Genomic DNA, 12929 nt, shown 5'->3' with positions numbered 1-12929 from the left:
AGTTTGTGATCACCAAGAAGAAATCAATTAAAAGTATCACTTTTCACAAAAGAAATGATGATGATTCAGATAAGCTATGATGGAAGGAGAGAAGTATTTTTCATGGCATTTACAGATGATGATGACTCTGAACAATAAAGAAAAGGAAATGTAGATGAGTTACTAATGAGCGCCATTGAAGAAAATGAGAAATTACGAAAGAAGAATATTTCTCTCAATGTAGAAAAGGAGGAAGAAAAACGGAGGGAAGATTTCTTGAATAATAAACTAAAATAGAAAGAGGAGATTTGTGAAAATGTGAAGTTGAAATTGTTTTGCTAAGAAAAGAATTGAATCGAGTTAAAAGCAGTTGGTAAATCTCTCAAATACTTGATTACATCCTTGTTCGCATTATGATGCATGTGTTCTCCTTCATGGAAACTCACTTACAGAACAAGTATATGGTAACTAGATGAATCCATAGCTCAGTACAGAGGTGACAGAGTGATGGAATAGAATAACAAAATGATGGGACAAAGGTTTACAGATCAGAATCAAAATTTTGGTAAAAGTGAATATTTGAAGATCTATACGTAGGTTCATCAAGGCCAATTTGTGTATATATGCAGGTACAAAGAAGGAAAGTTGCGTACATGATCGCACACTAATTTAAGAATACCAAGGGTCCTTACCATGGTATTAGCCCACAATATTAAGTGTAGCAACAGTTACTTGATCCTGTCTAGGATTACCACCTACACTAGTGTGGTTTTGACTCATGGTATTGGCTAAGGCTCTAACTATATAAGGAGGTGAATATCAAATTGTTGAGTGTGCATGTGAAAGGGTTTTCGATGAATACTTCAATCTGAAGTATATTTTCATTGTAAGGGCCATAGTTGACACATAGAACTAAAATAATTATGCACAGATGAATACAATGATGGATCAAGATCATGAGACCTGAAATGACATTCTGTTGTATGACCTACTCATGGATTGACTAGATCTAAGTATCGACACATGTTTTTATCTTTTAATACTATGATATGGGTCTTTCTCAAGGTTTAAGAGCTACACAAATTTAGGTCAAAATTGGCAGATCTGTATGTAGGTTGGTCACAGTTAAGTCGCATATACACACGGGTTCGTTTCTTCAAAGTTGTGTACATAAAGGAAGGGTTTATGTTCATAAATAACTAACTAATCAACCTTATCATTGTTATTCTATATTTTTTGTATTTCAGTGATGTCCTCATGTTGATCTAGGTTAAGTGATAATGTCTGAAGTGGAATTGATTAATTGATGAAGTTGAATTTGGTTACATGCTGATTGGTTGAAAATATTATTGATGTTGTTAACTGTATGAGAGTTTTGTAAGATAAAAGAATATTTCAAAATAACTCTGGTCAACTCCGTGTCTGATTCAAAATTACAATTTTTTTACTATATCGAGATCAACATGCAGGTTTCTCAACATAAGAGTGCGTATACATGCAGGTTGCTTTATGTGAAGTAACATATACATGTTGGCATATGAATGATTAGGGTTGTAGTTGATTCTGTGTGTTGATGAAGTATTTTGAGTTAAGTTTTGTGTTCTAGTTACAATGATCTCACTGTTCTGTTTGAATTAAGTTGGTGTTTGCCTTAGTTGATTTACAAGTTATGATGTATTAAAGCAAGTGGATCTAGTGTGAAAATTTATAAAACGTAGTCCATGGATGTTGCTAAGGGTTGGAGCCTTCAGTGAGGAAGTCAAAGCTTCCTTCCAGTACCAGCTGGTAATCAAACCAAAGGTTTAGAGCTCCCTTCCATTAGGAGCTAGAGAATGAGTGAAGGTTGTAGCCTTCAGTAGGTGGGTGGATGTGTACTGGCATGAGTCTACACCAATACAAGAATGTAATAATTTTTTGATATTAATAAGTTTGAAGACTGAGACAACACCAGTGGTGGTTTTCTCCCACATTGTGTTTCCACCTTAAATCCTGATGTTCATGTGTGTTTCTTATGTGTGATATTTTATTCTATTCTTACTACACCTTCTTACTACTTAACAAATGCCTGATAAAACTCTTACATTCTGTTTTAAATTTAACAGATAAAGAATTATCCATTTTACAAGTTTACAAAGCATACACTAGCTTCTTTTACAACAATCGCATACATACGCGAGTTGGGTTCAGTAAATTCGTGTATATATTTTAGAAAATAAAATTTTTATTTTCAGTTTTTTAAAATATTGATTCACCCCCCTCGTTAGTATTTTTCCCAATAATTGGTATGAAAGCAGGTCCTTCAAAAGAAGATTGATCACTGGGAAGAATGTCTCCCAAGATGAACAATCAAGACAAAACGACATCAATCAGACCACCACTCTCCAAAGGAAATAATTTAATATATTGGAAGATAAGAACCATATCCTATATTCAATCCCTTGGAGCAGATGTTTGGGAAATTGTGGAAGGAGATTTCCAATATCCAACCCAAGTTCCCACAAATGTAGCAGAAAAGAAGACGTATGAAACCAATGCCAAAGTTGTCAATGCATTATTGGGTAGTCTGATAGAATCAAAATTTGTCAAATTTATGCATTTAAACACTGAAAAATAAATATGGGACAAAATCATTCAAACCCAATGAAGTTGATACCAAGGTAAAAAGTGCTAAACTCCAAACTCTCATAATTCAATATGAAACTCTCAGAATGCATAATGATGAAAGTATTTCTAGTTTCTTTATATGTATATATGAGATTGTAAAGCACATGAAAAATATGGGTGAAGAAATGAAGGACACCACTTTAATAGAGAAAACCTTAAGATATATAACTCCTAAATCCATGTTAAAAGTGTCTACCATTGAAGAGAAGTATGATTTATAGACTCTTACTATTGTTCAACTTCACGGCATCCTGTCTGCTTTTGAAATGAGGAAAGGAGGTACCTCAAAAGTCATAGAAGCCCCATTTAAAGCATCTGCAAAAGGAAGAGAAAGGGAAGAACACAAGGAATCAGGATATATATTAGAAGAAGATGACGTGAACTTGAAACTTCAACTGGGCACCAGAAGGTTCAGAGGTAAGCTTCCCTTCAATTTTTTTTCTTGTGGTAGAGTTGGTCATTATGCTTCTAAATTTCCTCATAAAGACAACCATGATAAAGGGAAGGATACTGCAAAAGGTAATAGGAGACAGTTTGATGACAGAAGAAGTTATTATACTCATGAATATATTGATGGCTTGTCAAACAATGAAGAAGGAGAATCTGATCAAGATCTTAAATTATTCATGGATTTTGAGAAAAATACTAATGAGTCTAATGATAAATTTGTGGATGCTTTAGAGGAAAAAGATGCCTTTGAAGAAATAACTCAACTCAAATTTTTCTTGGAAGAAAATAAAGTAGCCATAGATACATTGAAGCATCAACTCATAGAAAACAAAAAATCATAATGAGAAGTTAGAATGTGAAGTAGTAAGTCTAAGAAAGGAAATTGAGGAAATAAAAACTCTGAATATTAAATTTGCTAAAGGATCTAAAGATGAAATTATCAAGGTACAACACTTTCCTCTTATGAAGACGTGTCTTGGATAAATTGGAGAAACATATCAAACAAAAAAGTATTCATCCACCACCAGAAGCTATCTAAATGTAGCAAAAACCAGTGAGAAAACATTCAATCCTTAGAAAAAGAATAAAGGCATTCCACACGTAAGTCATGTTCACTCTAATCCAAGGATGAACAAAAATAGAAGCACCAGTCACAAGGTAAACAACACCAGAATATTCTATGATCACATAGATTTCTTCTTTAATGGACAATGTCTCTCATGCCATAATTGCGGTCATAAGGTTGCTCAATGTGTTTCATACAAAACCATCATGACTAGAGAAGAAAGAAAACAAATGAATGAGACAAGAGTCAAGTATAACCCTTATAATAACTTCTGACCTCTTAAAGATGAAATTAAATGCTCATTTTTCAATAACTTTGGACATGAAGAATCTGAATGCAGGAGAAAATTACAGCTAACATCTCAAAAAGAGAAAGTATCAACAAATTCTAAGGTATGGAAGAAAAAGTAGTTACAGTCTGAAAGTTGTGGCATAGCATTGTTTGCAAAAGGATAATAAAATCAATGATACATTGGTAGTGGATGCTCAAAACACATGAAAGGTGATAAAGATAAATTTATTTCCTACAATGATTTAGAGAAAGAAAAGAATGTCACTTTTGGAAATGACTCACCTCCTATCCTTAAGGGTAAAGGTTTTTTTTTTCTAAAAGAAAAGGTTAAAGCTGGTACTGTTATGTATGTTGATGGATTAAAGCATAACTTGTTGAGTGCTAGCCAAATGTGTGACCAAGGAAATAAGGTGGTATTCTGATCATAAGAATGTCTGGTTCGTGAACTTGACACAGGAAATACCATAATAAAAGGAACAAGAACCTCGAGCAATATGTATGTATTGAAAGGTAGTGAAGAACAATGTTACCTAGGAAAGGCAGAGGAGTTGGTTATGGTACAGAAGGTTGGGACATGTAAGCTTATCTCAAATAACCAAATCAAGTAGGCTCAAAGTTGTTCGTGATCTACCCAACATCACCTTACCATAAAGTACCATTTGCAAACAATCGACTATGTTTTTCTCTAATAGAATAATAGTGGGACAGACTCAACATCAGCCTTTGACATGCTAATGACATCTATGATTTGATTTTTCTTGGTCTGGTGTTGATGGGTATAGTCTGCTGATATGGTATTGAGTTATGTTTTTCTCATTGATATTTATCTGATTGATGAAGATGCTTTGATGAATGAGTTGTTGAAAATGAACAGGTAGCACAGGTTCAAGGGGAGCATTAGCCTTATAGAATATAATGCATTGTTGGCATTATGGTTGTTGAATTATGCTACTATTAAGATCTTTTGGTCTCAGTTATTAATGTCATATATGTCATTTGATGTAAAGGTCATGTGAAGACCTATGATGTAATAATTGTAATATTCAATCATGTATGGACTTTTGAGGTTATGTCAAATATGTAATCCCACTTGGTTGGGTGGTAGTGTAAAAAATGTAATCCCACTTGGTTGGGTGGTTGAGTTAAATATGTATCCCCACTTGGTTGGGTGATTGATGTAAGTATTAGTCCTTGGTTATAGGAAGGTCATACTCAGTTGACTTATAGAGTCATGTTCTTCATTTGAAACTCTTTCTGAAGATTCAACATGTTCTCTAGGGGAGCATGGACAATATAGTGAAAATAAGATCCAAAGGGGGGGCTTTGTTCTGCCCTTTTCCCTTGATGAAAAAGGGGGAGAGTATTTTGGTGTTTGAATAAGAGTTATTTGATGTATCTAATAGGTTTCTACACGTTTAGGTAATCAAAACCAACATGGTTTCCATCAAGTCCAAAGGGGGAGATTGTTGGCATTATGATGCATGTGTTGTCCTTGATGGAAACTCACTTATAGAACAAGTATATGGTAACTAGATGAATCCACAGGTCTTCAGAGGTGGTATAGTGATGGAACAGAATAATAGAATGATGGGACAAATCTTTACAGATCATAATCATAAGTCTGATGAAGGTGAATATTTGAATATCTATATGTGGTTTCGTCAAGGCCAAGTCACGTATACACATAGGTACGAAGAAGAAAAGTCACGTCCATGCTGGCACAATAATTTAAGAATACCAAGTGTCCTTACCATGGTATTAGCCCACAATATTGAGTGCAGTAATGACTACTTAATCCCACTAAAGATTACAACTAGCACTAGTGTAGTTTTGACTCATGGTATTGGCTAAAGCTCTAACTATATAAGGAGGTGAAGATCAAAGTTCTAAGTGTGAATGTGAAATATTTTTTGATTAATACTTCAATATAAAGTATATTTTCATTGTAAGGGCGATAGCTGACACATAGATTTGAAATAATTATGCACTAATGAATACATTGATTGATCGGGATCATGAGACATGAAATGACTTTAAATTGTATGTTCTGCTCATGTATTGATTAGATCTAAGTATTGATGCATGTTTTTATCTTTGGATATTATGATCTGGGTCTTTCTCAAGTTCTGAAGAGCTACGCAATTTTACGTCAACATTTGCATATTTGTACACAGGTTGGTCTCGGTTAAGTCGCATATACACACGGGTTCATTTCTTCAAAGTCGCATAGATAAAGGAAGGGTTTGTGTTCATAAATGACTCACCAACCTTATCAGTGCTATTGTATCTTTGTTGTATGTCAATGATGTCCTCATGTTGATCTGGGTTGATTGATAATGTCTGAAGTAGAACTGATTGAATGATGAAGTTTAATTTGGTTACATGTTGATTGGTTGAAAATATTATTGATGATGCTAACTGTATGAGGGTTTTTTAAGCTAACAAAATATTTCAAAATAACTCGTGTCAACTCTATGTCTCATTTAGAATTACAAGTTTTTAGTATATTGAGATTTGTAAGCATGTTGCCCTATATGAAAGGATGTATATACACGGGTTGCCTTAAGTGAAGTAGCGTATACATGTTGGCATATGAATGATCAAATTTTCAATACATTGTGTGCATTGATGCAGTATTGTGAGTTCAGTTATGTGTTCTAGTTATAGTGATCTCACTATTTTGTTTGAATTAAGTTGGTGTTTGCTTTAGTTGATCTACAAGTTGTGATGTATTAAAATAGCTGGATCTAGTGTGAAAATTTTTGAAACATGGTCCACGGATGTTGCTGAGGGTTGGAGCCTTCAGTGAGGAAGTCGAAGCTTCCTGCCAGTAGTAGGTGGAAGTTAGACCAGGGGGTTGGAGCTCCCTTCCAGTAGGAGCTGGAGAATGAGTGAAGGTTGTATCCTTCAGTAGGTGGGTGCCTACGTACTGGCATGAGTCTGCACCAATACAAGAATGTAAGAAGTTTTTGATATTAATAAGTTTGAAGAATGAGATGACAGTAGCGGTGGTTTCTCACACATTGGGTTTCCACCTTAAATCCTGGTGTTCATGTGTGCTTCTTATGTGTGATAATCTATTATGTTCTTACTGCACCTTCGTAGTGCTTAACAAATGCCTCATAAATCTCTTACATTATGGTTTAAGTTTAAAGAATTAGTTGTTTTACAAGTTCACTAAGAATACATTAGTTTCTTTTAGAACAGTCACGTACATATTTTAGAAAAGAAAACTATTATTGTGTTTTTTTTCAAAATAATGGTTCAGCCCCCCTCCGATTATTTTTTCCAACAATCCTTAATACTCAAAGACCTCAATATGACAAATCTAGGTTCAGTTTCAATGCAGAATCATCAAGTGCAAAGGAGAATGTGAATGATGAAATCCAAAGAATTTATGTTGACATTCTTTCTAGTCATCCAAAAGAAGAGAAGTCATCTCACCAAGAACAAAAGTTCACCTTTATCAATCCAAGGAAGAATACCATTTCAAGTCAAGGCTATTCTAACAGGTACCAAATAATCTTTCTTGTTTATTGTTTTTATTGTAAAGACATCGGTCATCAAGCCAAGCATTTCAAGGCTCGTAACGACAATGCTTCAAGATATAGTAATTAGCAAAGAAAGCCACTTGGCCGCAAATAACAAGGACAACTCAAGACTTACAACTCTTTTTATCCCTTGGCTAAGTATGATCATATTTTCACATTATGTAATGATTATGATCATGATGAACAAAATTGTCTATTCAAAAGAGAAGGATTAAAAAGGGAGGAATCCATTATAAATAGATGTGCTCTCGTTCTATGTGCTCATAGTGATGGAAATCAATGGTTTGTGGATAGTGGATGTTCGAGACACATGACAAGTGACCAAAACAATTTTACCTCATTAAACAAAAAGTATGGAAATGTATATTTTGGGAGTGGATCTACAAAGATTGCTAGAAAAGGGACTATTTCTCTCGTCAATGGAAGAAGAAAAGCCCAAAATACACTTCCGGTGGAAGGCCTCAAACACAATATTTTGAGTGTGAGCCAACTTTGTGACCAAGGACACAAGGTTTTCTTCAGTATGAAAGACTGTAAGTTAAGAAAATCATCCTCAGGTGAACTTGTAGCAAAAGGAGTAAGAACATCAAATAACGTATACATTTTGAGCAAAATTGAAGAAGATTAATGCTATATAAGTTGAAAAGATGAAAGTTCGTTATGTCATAAATGACTGGGGAATATAAACTTTGATAGATTGATTAATATCAACAAAAATAATGTTGTAAGGGACATTCCAAAAATTATCAAGCCAGATCAAGTTGTGTGTGGCCCATGTCAACATGGAAAGAAAACTAGAACCTGTTTCAAAAGTAAAGAGTTCTCAACATCAAAACCTTCGGAGATCATACATGCAGATTTATGTGGACCAACCAGAACTTCAAATCTATAAGGGGAAAGGTGTTTTTATTTATTTGTTGATGACTATACTAGAATTATGTGGGTATACTTTATAAAATTTAAATCTGAAACATTTGAATGTTTGAAGAATTTTAAATCTCTAGTAGAGAATGAGAAAGAATCAAAAATTAAATGCCTTAGAATAGATAGAGGAGGAGAAATTACTTCAAAATAATTTGATGAATTCTGTAAATTTGATGGAATCAAGAGATAACTCTTTGTTTCTAAAACTCCCAAACAAAATGGAGTAGTAGATAAAAGAATCAGAAATGTACAAGAGATGGAAAGAACAATGCTCCTAGCAGCTGATTTGCATCCCAAATTTTGGAAAGAAGCAATTGGGACAAGAGTTTATACCTTGAATCGAACTCAACTAAGGCCATATAACGACAAAACACTGTGAGAACTATGGAAAGGGAGACCTACTTCAGTAGAGTATTTTAGAATATTTTGAAGTAAATGTTTTATGAAGATCAGTGATGACTCGCGAAGAAAATTTGATTCTCAGGTCGATGAAGGAATACTCCTTGGATATTCCACAAGAATAAAATCTTACAAATTCTACAATAATCGACTATGAAAATTAGTAGAAATCATTGATGTAAAAAATGGCAAAGCTCTTCCAGGAGAATAAATTGAATTCTATGAAGAAGATCCTATCCTTGAATAATTCGAAGAAGAAGAAGAGAAAGCAAAAGAGGAAAAAGATCAAGAAAATAAAAAAGAACCATCTCAAACTCCTTCAAAAGTGAAATTCCTCCAAAAACATCATCCAAAAGAGAAAATTATTGGCAATGTAGAGGACGGAATACAAACCCAGAGAAGGATGACAAGTACACTAAGGAAAGATGATGTTTCTCTCTTATCTATGATAGAACCAGAAAATTTTACTCGACAAGTAAGGATCTTCATTGGATAGAATCCATGGAAGACAAAATGTCTCAAATCAAGAAGAATGAGACATGGGAGTTGGTGCCTCTTCCAAAAGATAAAACTATAATTGGAACCAAGTGGGTGTTCAAAAACAAAATGAATGAATATGGACAATTCATCAGAAATAAGGCAAGGCTTGTTTGTAAACGTTATTCACGAATTGAAGGAATCGACTTTAAAGAAATTTTTGCATCGGTAGCTCGTATGGAGGCTATAAGGATTTTTTTTGCCTTTTCTTGCTCCAAAGGATTCAAATTCTATAAAATGGACATAAAATCAACATTTCTAAATGGGGAACTCAAGGCAAAAGTCTACATGGAGCAACCAGAAAGGTTTGACTTATTAGAAGGAAAATACTTTGTATGTAAGTTGGAAATGGCATTATATGGGTTGAAACAAGATCCTAGAGCTTAGTACGCAAGATTGGATCACTATATATAACAAAAATGCTTCAAAAACGGGGTGTGAGGAAGTAATCTCTACATGAAGATGGACAAGGATAAATTGCTAGTCATTCTTACATATGTTGATGATCTGAGTTTTGCTATCAATGATGATGAGATGAGCCATGAATTTGCTCAAAATATGTCAAAGAGTTCAAAATGTCGATGATTGGTGACTTATCTTACTTCCTTGGACTACAAGTATCACAAACCACAACAGGCATGTTCATATCACAAGCAAAATATCTTGAAGACATGCTTAAAAGTTATGGGATGGAAGAATGTGTACCTATGAGCACACCGATGACCATTGATTGCAAATTGAGAAAAGATGATGATTCCCCTTCAGTAGATGCAACTCTTTACAGGCCAATAATTGGAGCTCTCCTATACTTAACTGCTACAAGACCCAATATTATACAAGTAGTAGGAATGGTGGGAAGATTTCAATCACCTCCAAAGAAATCCCATTCGGTGGTTGTGAAAACAATCTTCAAATACTTGAAAGGAACCCCTGACATTGGTCATTGGTATCCCAAAATCACAACTCTTAGAGTGATATCTTACACCAATTTTCATTGGGATGGAAGCATGGATGATCGAAAAAGTACCACCATAAATGCATTCTTCATGGGAGATTGTCTAGTACCTTGGCTCAACAAAAAGAAATAATATATATCTCTTTCCACACCTGAAGCCAAATATATAGATGTTGCAAATTGTTGCAAAAAAATAATATGGATGAAAAAACCTTTGAAGGATGTCAACGTAGAAACTAAATAATCAATCAGCATCTATTGCGACAACAATAGTGCCATTAGTCTCTCAAAGAATCCAGTGATCCACTCAAAGGCCACACAGATTCCAATCAAATATCACTTTCTCCATGAATAGGTTGCTGAAAAAAACATCAAGTTGGAATACATAAATACAAAAGAACAAATTGTAGATATCTTCACAAAGCCTCTTCCACGAGAAGAATTTCAACATCTTCACTAAAACATGGGGGTTATTTCTCTTGCATCACATTAAATATCATATTCATAAGAGTAGGAGCAACATGTCAGGGAGAGCAGCATGGTAAAGGAAATAGTTTGATAGGGGAGTACTTGGGCACCCCATTTTCCATTGATGTCAAAGGGGAGAGAATGGCGAAATATTTCCATCAATGACAAAGGGGGAACTGTTGGCCAATAATTTTCATTAATGGAAATATACTTGATGAGATCTCCTAATGAATGCTACACAATCATTGCACTACCACTATGATGATGAGAAAGAAGCCATATTGTCCTCATCATTGTCTGTACTAAATAATCCATTGGCAGTCACAAAGAAAAAAACATTCACCACATTAAAGGCATCTCTTCATAATAATATCCATGCCATCTAAAAGAGATTTTTTTCCTCTTTCCAATGAGTCCTTACTCGCCTCCAAACTCCCAGTGGTCAGTGAGAAACTGAATTTTCAAGATATAAAAATTATATTTTTACTATGAGCCAACCTATATCTAGCCTACTCATGTCAGATTGCTTGAGGAGACATGGATTTTCGTTTCTACCTTGAAAATACCCATAAAAGGAACTTGACATTATATTTCAAATCATTAGCTTGATAACTAACAAAGAAACAAAAAATTACGGATTCACATCTCATGAACATTCAAGAAGAAGAAAAGGTGCCATTTTAGTGTCCAACTCGGTTTGAAGAAACTGTCTCTCAGATTGGTGTCTAGTACAAAATGCTGGATTATCTTTCTGATTAGCTTAGAGAACTGTGTCATGGTGAAGTGCCCCTTGGATTAGCTTGATTAGAGGATTCTCAACCTCATTACAAGACTATTCTTTTTCTCGGCCTCATTACAAGACTGCACATCAACCTCATTACAGGACTGTTCTTTTTCTCAGCCTTATTGCAGGACTACACCTTGGCCTCATCTCTCCGGCTTTATTATAGATAGTTACAGTGACAAGGCTGGATATAAGGCACTATACCTTGGCTCTAAACTATAGGTATTCATCTATACTCTCAGACTGTGATTCTTGTACACTCAGATTGTGTCTACAAATTCAGATCAGACAGCCTTTTCTACATGTACTGGTGGTCATGTATTACTAATAAAACTCAAACTTTTTGGTGAGACAAAGAACTGTGATTCATATTGTTATTACAATAAATTTATATCTCGGATTGTAGCATGGGGGTGCAATAATGATCATAAAAAAAGATTTCACTCAGACTTCAGAATAGGTGACAGTAGAATGTAGTATCCTTTGAACAGTTGCACAATGACAACGTAGTGAATCAAGTGATGAAACAATGAAATTCAATGCAAGTGATTTTGGAGTTGTTTCGACAATGAATAATTATGTCAAGGACATCCAAAAAGTACTACTTTGTTTCTCTATTAAAAGAATCAAATAGGATTGGTGTCCTATAGGTTGGTTCCCCTAAACACAAGGTTGGAGCCTTGAGAAGAATAGGGTCGAAGCCCTAGAGGTCGAATCCTCATTAAAAGTCCAAGTTCGTGCTTGGAGATAGGTTGGTGTCTGGAACGTTCAACGGTTGGCGCTCTCAAACTATTATTGTACTCAATTATTTGAAAATAGGATTTGATTCCTCTCTTGATAAAGTTATTATTATTCATTTATAATTATAATTGTGAAGAATCTAACTAGCAAAAAGAACAATTGAAAATTAATATTGATTCACCCCCCTCTCAGTATTTCCAACAGTTCCATCTTTGTATTGCTCGGCCATGAATCAAGATAAGCCTTCCATTATAGTTTAGGTTCATGTTCATGTTCATAGGCATAAGCATTCATCTCTTTCCTTCTACTAAAAATAATACCATGAGGATCATAATGCCACACTTATTCTATTTCAAAGTTCAACTCCTTTAACATAAGTTCCACTTGTTGGAAAGCTTGTCTAGAGTTTACATGAAGGGACCTAAAGTCATGGGAAGCTTAAACATATAACCCTTTTTGGCAGTGACAAAATGGATTTTGTTTGTTTTTAGACTCTACCTGATGAATTCCAAGTAAAAAATTATCATGGGCATAAATACAGGGAGTTGGTAAGGAGGCAATTTAGATCCATATACTCTGATTTCAGTATAGTCTTGAGCCAAATACTAGTCACCCACCCTA

Source organism: Pinus tabuliformis, chromosome 3_1 (genome assembly GCF_031772625.1).
Source record: "Pinus tabuliformis cultivar Carrire ecotype Pingquan chromosome 3_1, CPIR1, whole genome shotgun sequence".
NCBI lineage: Eukaryota > Viridiplantae > Streptophyta > Pinopsida > Pinales > Pinaceae > Pinus > Pinus tabuliformis.
This window is presented reverse-complemented; position numbering follows the sequence as displayed.